General features: G+C 38.6%; 1 pseudogene; it reads right to left on the bottom strand.

Moving 5' to 3' along the window:
• Positions 1-9,166: 9,166 nt before the first annotated feature.
• Positions 9,167-9,572, bottom strand: LOC115865000 (ribosomal protein uL24-like pseudogene; annotated as a pseudogene).
• Positions 9,573-13,017: the final 3,445 nt, after the last annotated feature.

Consider the following 13,017-nt stretch of genomic DNA (forward strand, 5'->3'; position numbering starts at 1 on the left):
TCCAAAGTCCTGGATTCAAGCTTGACTTCCCCGCTTCTGACAGGGAACAATTAACATAGCATTACTAAAAATTGCTTCCTTATCCATGAAATGAGGGTACTACCTCATAGGAGAACTTGACTTTAAAGGGTTGTCATGAAGGTTAAAGGTGAAAGAATGTTGGTAACTTCAGAGTGCTATAGAAATGTGTGATAGTGTCATCATTATTAGATATATTCTTATTAAATGCCAGTCTGAATTGTCTTCTTGCCTCTGCTTAGCCAAATAGTAGTACTATTTAATTTCCACTTTAGGAAGATAACTTGGGAAGCATGAAGTCCAAAGGGAATCAAGGTTTGCTCTTACTCCTCAAATGAGAATAATGCAACACATTGTGTTTATTAATTATTTAACCATTTGGAAATGTGGGAGGAAACAAAACAGAACTCCTAACTTTCTCCATTATACTTTTTTTTTGCATGGTAGGTGTTTATTTTGAATAAATGAATAATTAAATGCTAGCTCTAAAAAATAAAGTTAGCACACATTTATTCATTGCTTAGAATGGTCAGGATACTTGGCCAGGTGTGATAAGCGTACCAAAAATGAAATTGATAGAATCTCTGTCTTTAAAGAGAAAGAGACCTAATAGGGAGAATAGATCATGTCACATGTACAAATTAAATATAATTCACAATAGAAGATGAGTGTCAGCATCTGGAGGAAACCCCAGCTTAGGTAATCAGATAATTTCCTTCTCATTCAGGGCATTTTTGTATGACCTTATACTTTTTACCACCAAGTTTACTGAAATTGAACTAGCATGATCCAAGTGAACTCCAAGTTAGGCAATTAGGCCAAGGCTTGTTATCTTGATCAAAAATAATAAAAATAGAGAAATAAAGAAAAGATGGCTCCATTGCATGTATTTGTTAGTGAGGCTGTTGAGAACGCTGAGAGGAGATGATATATTTAAACAAATCTATTTCTTGATCTTATTTGTGTAGAGAAGAATGTCGTTTTTGATGAAATATGATTTATTTAGACAATGACACTCGGTAATGAAAGGAAAGGAAATTTTCTTTGCATGGTCAGGAATATTTTGGAGAGGAAGTCTAAACTTGGTCATGGGAAATAAATTTTGGTGGAAAAAATTGCTCAGATAATTTCTCGTATTCATAGTTAAAACATGGGTAGATAGGATTTCCAACTATTAGATCAATATCTACTTTGTCTCTACTAAACCCAGATGCTATACGGGTCTTGATTTACTGTCTGCACACATAAGGAGTTATTCATTCTAGATTTCTCTAGCACACTCTTCCCAATCCCTGGAATACTTTCTTATAAATTAAGATTCACTTGATTTCTTTTAATTACCTATCTTGATTCACCATTGCTGCTATTTAGGATCATTATTAATTTTAATTTATTGACTTTTTTGCAACATCTTATTTCCAATAGGTCATCAATTCACATAGATTTTTAAATTTTGTTTTCAAATTTGTGAATGCAACACACATTCAAAAAGAAAATAAAGAATAAATGTCCAGTACAATGAATAGTAAAATAAATATCTATACAACTATTGTACAAGTTAAAAAAAGAATACTGACAAAATCCCAGAAGTGCTTCTTATGTGATTCTCCTGGGTTTTCTATATAGAAAATAAAATTGTCTTTTTATAACAAAAATTTTGTGTCTTCATTTCTCATTATCTTATCATTCTTGTTTTGTTGAGCTGCATAGAATCTAGAGTATTATAATTACTATTTCTTATGCGAGATCGTATTTAAATGACATAAAACCCAAATAGAAATTTTGAGGTACTAGATTTTCCCAAACAGGAACTGGCAAGTGGCATCTCTCTCATGGTGACTATAGATCCCTTTTAGTATCTTGGATAATTAATGACCTTTTTTCTAATTTCCTGTCATATTGGTACTTTTTATTTATTAATTATATAATTTTTTTCATGTTTTTGTTTAAGAAATGTGACTTAGCAATTCATAAATGGACTCACCAAAAAGCTTATGATATAGCTGGAGAGCTAAAACATACACACATAAAACTTAAAAATTTTTACTGAATATTTAACAATGATGTAGTAATTAAAAAATGATGTAGGCAATAAATGCTTTAAGATTTCTCGTGAGATGATATGTATAGAGAGCTGATTTACAGCTGGACTGGAAATGCTGGATCTTTATCTCTGGGGACCCCTGGATGTCTGGTTTTACTTTTAGCCAAGATAATTGCAGTGGTATTTATGATGCGCTGAAACTCCCCTAGTGACCTCTAGGTCAGTTTCTTTACTGAAGGTCTGTAACTGGCCTAACCGGTTTGATAACCTGACTTGATTATTTAAAGGGCCACTGAGAGCTTTTGGGAGGATTTCTTCCTAAGATTCTTGGCACAGATTTTCTGGTTCAAGCAAGAGGCTCAGTCCATTGCCTGGTGCTTAGAGAAAGGGTCCTGGGGAATTTGGGCCAAGTGACATCTCTTGGACCTCTGATGCTCCCCTGCATTCTCTTTTTCCTGCTGTCCTGTACCCTTTACCTTGAAATAAAAGCCTCACGTGAGTACACTCTGTAGAGTCCAGTGGTGGCATACCCAAACTGGAGAACACCTTGAACTTAGTTGAACACCAGACAGCCACCCAGATGGGACGACAGAAATGACACTCCCCAATGCTGTAATTTAGATAAGAAAGGCTAAGGCGTTGTCTAGGAAAAGGAAAAATGAGGTAAGTGGTTAGGAATGAAAACATCGTTTCCACGTGGTTTCTCCCTGTCCACACCTAAGCTGAGGTCCCAAAAATATTCCTTCTACTCATGAGCAGAAAAGCATTTGTAGACCCAGGGCCTAGGGAGGTAGCTAAATGGATAACAGAAGGGATTCAAACAGAGGGGAAGTCAGTCAAGAAGGTGTGTCTTTCTAGTGACTATAACAAAAAAGATTGGGATTGACATATACACACTACTATATATAAAATAGGTAACTAATAAGAACCTACTGTATAGCACAGGGAATTCTACTCAGTAATGACCTATATGGTGGACATATGTATATGTATAACTGATTCACTTTGCTGTACAGCAGAAACTAACACAACATTGTAAATCAACTATACTCCAACAAAAATTAATTTAAAAGCAAAGAAACAGGCTCACAGATACAGAGAACAAGCTAGTGATTACCAGTGTGGGGGAGGGGCAATATAGGGGAGGGAGGGTGGGAGGTACAAACTATTGGGTATAAGATAGGCTCAAGGATCTATTGTACAACACAGGGAATATAGCCAATATTTTATAATAACTGTAAATGGAAGGTAACCTTTGAAAATTGTATAAAAATAATTTTTTTTTGTAAAAAAGTAAGAGGTGGCTTTTTGCTCCTGTCTGTTCTAACTAAAGTGACTGAAAGCAGAGTGAAGCTACCAGAGTCACTGTGTTAGGGCCTGTGACTGTCTGTCTGTAAGGGGGAGGAATGGAGTGTCCAGGAGGAATTTGCTTTGACTGGAATTTGGTAAAGAGTTAAGTTACCTTTTCCATACATTTTGCAGCTCTTTTTGGAATTGCTTTTGAAATGGAAATTGGATTTGGAAGGTTAGAGGTGACAGCCTGTGCAGTCTTACTCAGGATCCTACACTGGTTTGCAGCCTTCCTAGAAATGGGTGTAGAGGGACAAACTCTCACTCTGTTAAATTGCATAAAGACAAGAGTATGTGGTGTGTGCCCTGAAAAGGGATATTGCCTACCTCCTCTCTTAGATATTAAATGGAATCCCCTGAGGCTGCTGAAATGCTGGAAATGCTAGTAGCTTTAGATTGGTTGCATGACGATGCATAACCCAACACTAAGACTCTGACTCAGGTGATGACTGACGCTGAGATAAAAGGGAGCTACAACTTCGTGGAATCCTCAATACCTACATCGTTGGGGGGATAAGAGCATGTGAGGGAAGCTGCCCCAGATCTCCTTGCTCAGCTCCCCTGAATGAGATTTAATGATAGGAAAAAAGAATTAGGAAGACTCAGAAGAAATGGAATGATAAGAATACGAGAGATGGGGGGGAAAAAAACCTTGGACAACTGAGCCAGGCAGAAATGTCTTATAGTTGATTCAAAATGGCATGAAAAAGGAAGAGATCAATGAAGTAGTCAGTAACTGTTAATGAATCACTATAAAGGATTACAAAAGCTCCAACATCAACTCCTCAGATTATAAAATGACAGTCACTCAATTTATCCTAGCTTTGATGGATTAAAAATCTGAGTATTACACATAAGCAAAGTCTAAAATCTCTTCGGAGCCTAGGCCAATGGAAAAAGTGCAGAGCAAAGAGAGGCTTATGACTTCGATGGGAGAACCCAAGTCCCAGAAAAACTCCAGCCAGGGACCCAAGGCCATTTACACTGGTCTGGTACCAGCAGCCTATGGGTGGTGAAAAAACTATTGGGATTGCTGGACATTGGTACCTAAACCTGCTCATGAAGGGTTTAAGGGCAATATAATTACATTTGGAGAATATGGTGAGGTAAGTGTAGAAGGCTTGCAAGTGAAAGTATGGTTCAAAGTGGGGATTTATGAATACAAATTGTGCATAGTTATTGCCTCGCTCTTACAAAGAATGTATCGTTGCAATGGATATGATGTCTGAATGGGGACCCTTCCCTTATCCGAATCATTGAGAAAGGGATGTTGTGCAAGTCTGCTCCTTTCCCCACTTCAATTAGACATGCTAGATAGGAAAACTTTAGAATTGCCTGAGTCCACTCAAGTGGTTAATTTAAAACAATATAGGATGCCCTGGAGAGCAATTTTGGCTTTAAGTATGGATCTGTGATATGCAGTGATATCAGTGACCACAAATCCCTTGTTTCATAGTTCAGTAAATTCTCCAAGAAAAGCTGAGAGCTTGGAGGTTAACTGTACATAGTAAGAGAACTGAATAAGGAAATCGGTGATGATGGTGGAAGTTTCTACTACCTGCAGTTCTGCTGACTGGCGCTTCTGGCAAAAGTCTGTTACTGCCATCCAGCGGCAACAGCCAGGATTATTGGATGAGGACTAATGGACTGGTAAAGTAATTTGGAAAAGGGGGGCTTAGATGACTAGAAAATTAAAGGAACATTGAACTGGGGTCCTCTGTTATGGAAAACCTTACGGACCTGAAGAAGGAAATTAAAGTGGGACATATGTTTGCACATCAAAAAGCCCCCTTCCCATTTCTAAGGTGACGAGCCAAAAAGTAAATGCCCCACTTGCACTTTGAGGGTAGACTTTTGGATACAGGAGATCAGTGGCTGGAGAGACATTCAAGCAACGCAACAATGGGCAGGAAAAAGATGTATTCAACTATCTCACTCAGAAACTTGAAAGGTGATTAAAAATTGTTATTTTTGTTGACAAGAACATGAGAGACTAAAGCTAGCCATGGGCTTCATACCAAGGTGATCTGGGTCCACCCATAGCTGGCAGGTAAATTTATGATTCTGTGGTGGATTCCAATGGGTCTTCACTGGGATAGATATTCATTCTGGGTTTGGATTTGCATATCTGGTAGCTGAAGCAAATTCCCCTAACACAGTAGAAGCTAGAACAGAAAATACAGTTTCAATTTGGACTTCTTGCTTATTTATCACCTAATCAAAGAACCAATTTTATCACAGGTACACTGCAATGTGAACTAAAAAGCATCATATACAAGGAAGTTTACCCCTACAAAGTCATGGGTTGACTACAAATTGGAATAAGCAGATGAAACACTTGCTTACTAAATTGAGAATGATCATAGACTGAAGGGATGGCTTCCAAGATTGGATAAATGTGTGTTCAAATTTAATATGCATAGAAGTAAGGGGGGGTTGTCATTAGATAGATTGTTGAGAAACTGTGGAGAAGATGGAGAGGAGGGGGTGGGGCATAGGAACTTACATAAACTTTTTCTCTACTTGTAAATTTTTTTCTTTATCCTTACCTGATACTGTAGTGTCAGGACTTGGGTTTCATGTAAGAGTTTCAGGTAAAGAATCAATTGCTTAGCATGACACCATGATGGTAGCCCTAAATATCACTGTACAGTTTCCTAAGGGAATTATGGGTTGTTGTTTTTCCCCACCTGCCTAAGCTGGATCTCTGTCTGCTTTCCTACCCAGTGAATGGGATAGTCATAAGCTTGTATTTATCCAACCCTACTCCATTTGACTGAAATGGACAAAGGGGAAGACATTGACAAGACTCCCTCTTGCCGCCTGTATGGGTCAGTCCTCTTCTGAACCTTACGGTTGTACTGAGAGGATGGAAGGAGGATGTGGGTGAAAATCAATAGCAAATTAAAAGAAGAAATGTTTTATGATCTCAGGGGGCTTTCAAATTACAATGATGGGGCAGACATAGAACAGACATTCCCTTTCCAAAACTGAGAAATGGTAAGGAAGCAGGGGGTCATGGGTCCTCAACAAGTCTGAAAACTAGCAAAGAAAATTCCATTAGATTTTAAGGCTTGAGACTAACCCTCTTTGGTTGAATGCTTTGTCTTCTGGGGCCCTCGGTGGCAGCCCTGGGTGATGATCTGCTTCCTCTGCTCCTGGGAAGCAACCCCGCCCCTTGGAACTCATGATGTGGCCCTACATTTTGGAACTGAGAAGCCTCCCTTGGCCTTTAGCCTCAAAGTCCTAATGTCAACGACAGATCCACTGGCCTCTGAACTTCCCTTGAGGTCATTCTTCCCTTTTCTCAAAGAATAACTGATATTCACAGCCAGATAATTCTATTTGCCTGTTTCCTGCCTGTAGAATCCCAGAAGTCTGACAGCCTTCCTTTATTTCATCTCATCTCTATCTCCGTCAGTCCAAGCTGCAAGTGTTTCTGCTGAAATGGTGGAGTGGACTCACAAATCACATGCCTAGTCTCCTTAGCAAACGATTGTCCAGCTACACCCCTGGTGTTCCCTCCAGAACATGCTTACTCATTTTGTGCAACGTGGATTGGCTGACAATTTCCACATCTTCGCATTCTGGTTAAAAATTCCTTCTTTGGTTTATTACTTTCCCCACTTACAATTTCTTCTTGCAGCCCAACAGAACACAATTCAGATAAGCTCTCTTCCTCTTTATGATAAGGATGACCTTTCCTCCAGTTACCCATAACATACTCTTCATTTCTATCTGACATACCCCCAGAAGCACTTTTAACATTCATATTTCTGCAATATGGTGCAGTTGCTCCATATTACATTCACACCGGCAATGTATGAGGGTTCCAATTTCTTCACATCCTTGACAACCCATTATTGTGTTATATTGTTATTTTTATTATAGTCATCTTAGTAGGCATGAAGTGTTATCTCATTTGCTGTGCACTGCCCTGATGGTTAGTGATGGTGATAATATTTTCATGTGGTTTTTGTCCATTTGTTTATCTTCTTTGGAAAAGTAACAGCTCAGATCCTTTGACTATCTTTTAATTGGGTTATTTTATCATTGAGCTGTACAATTTTTAAAATGTATTTTAGATTTCATGAGTGCAGTTGAGCTGGGAGACAGAGCACAGCTGCCAGGTGTCAGAGTAGCCATGTAAAGCAACAAGGCAAAAATGAAGGAGTTAAGCCTTTAATCACTAACCAAGATGGTATAAACAAGAGGTTAAAATCAGAGAAAGTGCAGACTCCCCTGTTCCATTTTTCCCCGTGGAATAATGTACCGTTTGAGAGTCACGTGGATCAGTCTGGTGCGGGGCTTGTCTCGTGGTCGAGGAAGCCCCCAACAAAAGCCTCTAGCAGTTTTGTGGACCATGGATTTGGGAGGAGAAACAGGGGTAAAGCTTGTGAAAGTGCTGGGTACCGAGTTGGAGTAGTTTAAAGTGTCTTCAAGGTGTTCTCCTCCTCCCCTACATTAAGGAGGTCTTAGCAGAGGTGTTTGGGAAGATCTGCCCAAGGCTAGGAATGGAGTTAGGAATGCAAAAAAAAGAGCATGACCTTGACCAGACAGAGAGGCTTGAGTCCTTGACTACAACTCTCTTCAGAAACTGCAATGCATAGCTATGCACCAAATTCGATGTGAGGAGGGAAAGCTTTCCCATATGAGGCCTGCCTGGTAAAGCCATTGTGATTGCCTCTGCTCAGATATGAAAAATCACACATAGATTTTTAATCAAGAGTTGAACTTCTTATTAGATACAAGTTCTGGTACTAGATACCAGTACAAGTATACTAATTACAATATGTTTGGGGAAACTTTTCTCCTATTACCTACATTGTCTTTTCACCTTCTTGATGGTTTGGGAAGTTTATATCGATCTATCTTTAAGTTCACTGATGTTTTTCCTTAGCCGTGTTCAGTCTACGGATGAGCCATCAAAGGCATTCTGCGTTTTTGTTACAGTGTTTTTGATTTCTAGCATTTCCTCTTGATTCTTTCTTAGAGCCTCCATCTCTCTGCTTATATTACTCATTTGTTTTCACATCCTGTCCACTTTTTCCATTAGTGCCCTTTGCGTATTAATCATAGTTACTTTAAATTTCCAGTATAATTCCAACATCTCTGCCACATCTGAGTTTAGTTCTGATACTTGCTTTGATCCTTCTGTCTTTTCTTGCCTTGTAGCCTGCCTTGTTATTTTTGTTGAAAGCCTGACATTATGTGTTGGAGAATAGGAAGTGAGCTAAATAGGCCTTTAGTGTGAAGTTTGTGTTAATCTGGGTAAGAGTAGGTTGTGCTTAATGTTTACTGTAGCTGTAGGTGCCAGAGTCTCCCAGTGAATTTAGTGTCCTTGTTTTTGTTTCCCCTGTTGACTTTGTACTTTCCTAAATATTACTCCCCAGAGGGAGTCTGTGTCTTGGAAAACTAGCAGCTGCAATCCACTGTTATTCTGCTGGAGGGCTGTTGGTGTGGTGGTAATGTGGGGTGAGGGAGAAGAACCATTTTGTAATCATATGATTAAATTGCCTTCTTTTCGTAGGTCTATGTCCCTGTGCTCTGACCTTCACAGTTTTTTTAGGAAACATTTTCAATTTTTATTCTCAGGATTATTAATCAAAATTGCAGAAGCTTATTTACAGAGCCACAGATCAATAATAAAACAGGAGGGAAATGAAACTTACAAGAGATATCTTGAAAAATTCCAAAGGAATACACACTAGCTAAAAATCTACAGTTAAATTGTGGCTGCACAACTGGCTATAGTCAATCCTGTATTTAATCAATAAGTTCTTCTTTATATCATAGGCTTTCTCTTTTCCAACTTGTCACGATTTGGCTTTACATTCGAGAATTTTTTTTTTCTTCCAGTTTTAGCCTAGTGATAACCACCTTGCTCAGATGGACGTCCACGTGGACAATTGTACTCTTAGCTTTCTCGCACCCACTTGATGTAGATGATATATTTCTTTCTGTGCACCTGCACTGCGTTGCCAATTTGCTGACCTGTGTAGTGTTCCTGGGCCACCTGGAGCTCGTCGTCCTTGCAGAAGCAGATAGACCAGACATTGTACTTCTGCTGCATCTCCCCTGAGAGCCAGGCAGACATGGGCCAGGGGGCACTGAAGTGGTGTTTGCTGCAGTCCTAGGTCACAAAGGGATTGAACTTCATGATGACTGTCTACCTGGCACCCGCTGGGCTCAGAAGTGTGCGCTTTCACATGTATATTTTAGATCTCCTCACCTCCTTTGGTGAATCATGAAATCTAGAGGGTGACACAAGTGAGAGAAGTGCCCTTATTGCAGGTATGACAGACTCTGATGAAGTTTGATTTTTCCCTGGAGAATAGCCCTTTGTTGTGGAGAAGACTTTAGGCATATTTCACAATTGTTACTCTTCCTCTTTTCCTGCCAGAGCCAGGAGGGGCTCTTTCTCAGAATTTCACCATGAGGACCTAGTGGGTTTCCTGGAGGTAAAGCCCAGGAAAGTGTGAGGCCCCATAAGACTCCGACCAGCAGGAGTTTCTCTCCCATAGGTTGGTCCAATTCAGTCTCCAGCAGTTTATCAAAATTACCGTTTAAGTGTTCCTACCAGTTTATGGTTCCAGTGATTTCTGCTCTTCGGGTAAACAGATCTCAGCTGTGACTCTTTGGAGTCACCTGTCTAGATTTTGGGGTGGCAGTTTTCCCAACAACCTCAGTTCTCTGGTAGGTCCAAGAAGACTTGTTGATTTTTAGTTCATTTTACTTGGCTTAGTTTTTTTCTGGTTATAAAGATGAAAGTGATGACTTCAAGCTCTTTACATGTCAGAGATGCTAGAAGACATATGTGAGCTATTAGAATGTTAACTCTTTATTCTCTGATTTTCAGAGTGGATGCATCATCCTCTTAAAAAAAAAAATCCCTCTCAGTTCAGATTTTTTTTTTTTTTTTTTTTTGGTTGGAAATGACGGGTTGTGGTATTTCATGTCACTGCAGGCAATAGGCAGTGCACTTAAGAACTTGACTCTGAAGTCGAAAGATGAGAGTTTGAATTCTGGCTCTACTTCTTTTCCAAGTACGTTACTTTGAGAAAAATATTTCACACTGTTGTTCCTTAGTTTTTTCATCTGTAAAATGAGGTTCATAATAGTAACTTTCTCTCAAAGAGAGGATTACTTGTGTTAATACATACAAAACATCGTAGAACAGTGTCCAGCACAAATTAAGGACTTAATAAATATTGACTATTAATAAATTTCTCCGAAGTTTATTTGTTCCTCTATTGGTGTGAGAGTGCGGGTGTGTTTTTAAGACAGTGTTTTCACTGTTCCTGTAGAGTTTAGAGAACAGGCTCAGATTGGCATCAGAACTGATAGAAATCAGCAAGCAACGGTCAAGCCATGAGCGTAGGCTATAGCAAAGGGTTTTCTAATTGAGACACGCCTTTGATTCTGACAATGAAGGGCAAAAGTCCAAGAGCTTTGTTTTATTTTGTTGAAATCATTGTGTTTTCGAAGAATTATCTTCACGGATAGTTTATGGATTCTGGAAAACTCCCTACAAAAACAAGACTCTTTGATCCACGAGCGTTTGTTTTTTATCTCAAAAAAAACACAAAAAAACAAAAACAAAATAAAACCACCACCACCAAATAAACCCAATAGAAAATTTTAAAATAAAAAATTTTAAGGAGCTTTGAAGGCCTGTCCTTCTCCCTAGAAAGCGTCCCTCACTGTTATGATATACACAACTGCATTGCCATGACTGGGAATGTGACCCAGGTCCTTCAGCCGAAATAGAGATGTTCATGTAAAGGGGGACGACCATGTAGGAGGATGTTCTCTTCTGAGCTGACTGTTTGGTTCCACAGTGATTTTTTTATCCGTGCCAAGACTGGCTAATAAAGACATATTGAGGTAAAAAAGTTTGTCCTCAAGAATACCCAGTCTATTTTGCTCTGTTCACCAGTTTCATCTTACCTTCAAGCCTGTAAGCTTCCAGTATCATGAATAGCAAACATTAATAGGTGTCTGTAAGTTGCATGCAAATGTGTTATAAATTATGAGAAACATCACATGGGGTTCTTGCTCTCCAAGGTTTCACGGTCTAGTCTTTTATGCTGCTCTTTGAAACTTCGACTTAGTTCTGCTTTCCTTGAATCTTACTCTGTATTTTCTCTTTAATTTTTCCACTAAATTACATACCCTTGGAGGGAAATATAAAACTCATTTAACCCCATTCATTTAACATTTTGTGGCAAAGATAATGCTATCATGCTGTGTGTCCAACGTTTCAGCTTACCTTATATCTAAGGAATTCACTTTATTCATTAATTTTCAGAATTGATGTAGGTTATCCACTCTGTGGATGTCATGGAGTTTTTGTCTATGGAATGTAGTCAGAATGATAGAAGCTATCTTCAGGTCTGGCTCTCAGATGATCCTACAAGGTCTTTCTTGCTTTCTCCCTGTGGAGCCAAAAATGAAGGACTCCAAAATAACAAAGGCACAATATGGAAGGGGACTGGTCCCTAAATTACATCTTGTCAGAGTGCTACCCCAAGGGCCATTTAAGAGTCACCTGATAAAGAAAATCTTCATCCAACTTTGAGATCAGAGAATATAATTTATTATTTATTAATAATTACTGATTTATTAATACACAATAAATGAGTTTTTTACAGGTGTTTGTTACAGCAGTTATCATTAAATAATACCCAGGTAGAGAACTGAATCTCAGAGAGTTGAAGTAGTTTGTTCTAAATGACATATGGTTTTGTGCCAGGGCTGGAACTAAAACTTTCTGATCTCTAATTTGATTTCATTTTCTCTTTATTCCTTTCACTGTCCAGTCTCAGCTAGTTATAAAAAAAGGAAAAAATATCAAAACATGAAAAATTAACATTGAGCTGTTTAATATATAATAATTCCACTCAATTACTTCCTCTCTGCACTTAAAAAACACAACTACTGAATTTCAAGACACTCATTCTTTGGGTACTTGCCATTGCTTCTCCTAACATAATTTCTAAAATTGTGAATTTCAAGAAGTCTAGCTAAAAGTTGGGGAGATGTATATGGATATTAGACAATTATTCAAAATTAAATCACGAGAGTTATCACTAACTCTGTTTATGAAATAAGTCCATTTTCTGTCCCAGGGATCAAATTTCCCTTTGAATTGAAACAATAGTCACATGAGCTTGTTAATCTTTAACTCCATTTAATACTCCATCTATGCCAATGGGATGAGTTGGACAGTTAAATGGATCGAGTAGAAGAAATAATTTAGGGACAAAGTAAACAATCAAAATGCTTTGCAACAGAGCAGATGCAAATCTTAGTGGGTTTCTCACCATCAGCTGAGAAAATAATAAAATATTCATATCCCACAGAAGCATTTTAAAAAAGATTGAAAACAGGGCAAGGTTTGTTACTTGTTTCCTGTATGCTACAAATCTGAGATCAGTTGCAGTAAAAGTTGAAGATTACTTGAAGAAGTCTGGCCTGTTGCACACAGGGTACATAAAGTGTTCCCAAAGCAAAGCTCTTTAGTTCAATGGCTCTGAACGTAAGTGGTTATGACTAAATCACAGAACGTGACAACTTCTGAGGACCATGCTGTCACCTCAAAT

Source organism: Globicephala melas, chromosome 6 (assembly GCF_963455315.2).
Source record: "Globicephala melas chromosome 6, mGloMel1.2, whole genome shotgun sequence".
Classification (NCBI taxonomy): domain Eukaryota; kingdom Metazoa; phylum Chordata; class Mammalia; order Artiodactyla; family Delphinidae; genus Globicephala; species Globicephala melas.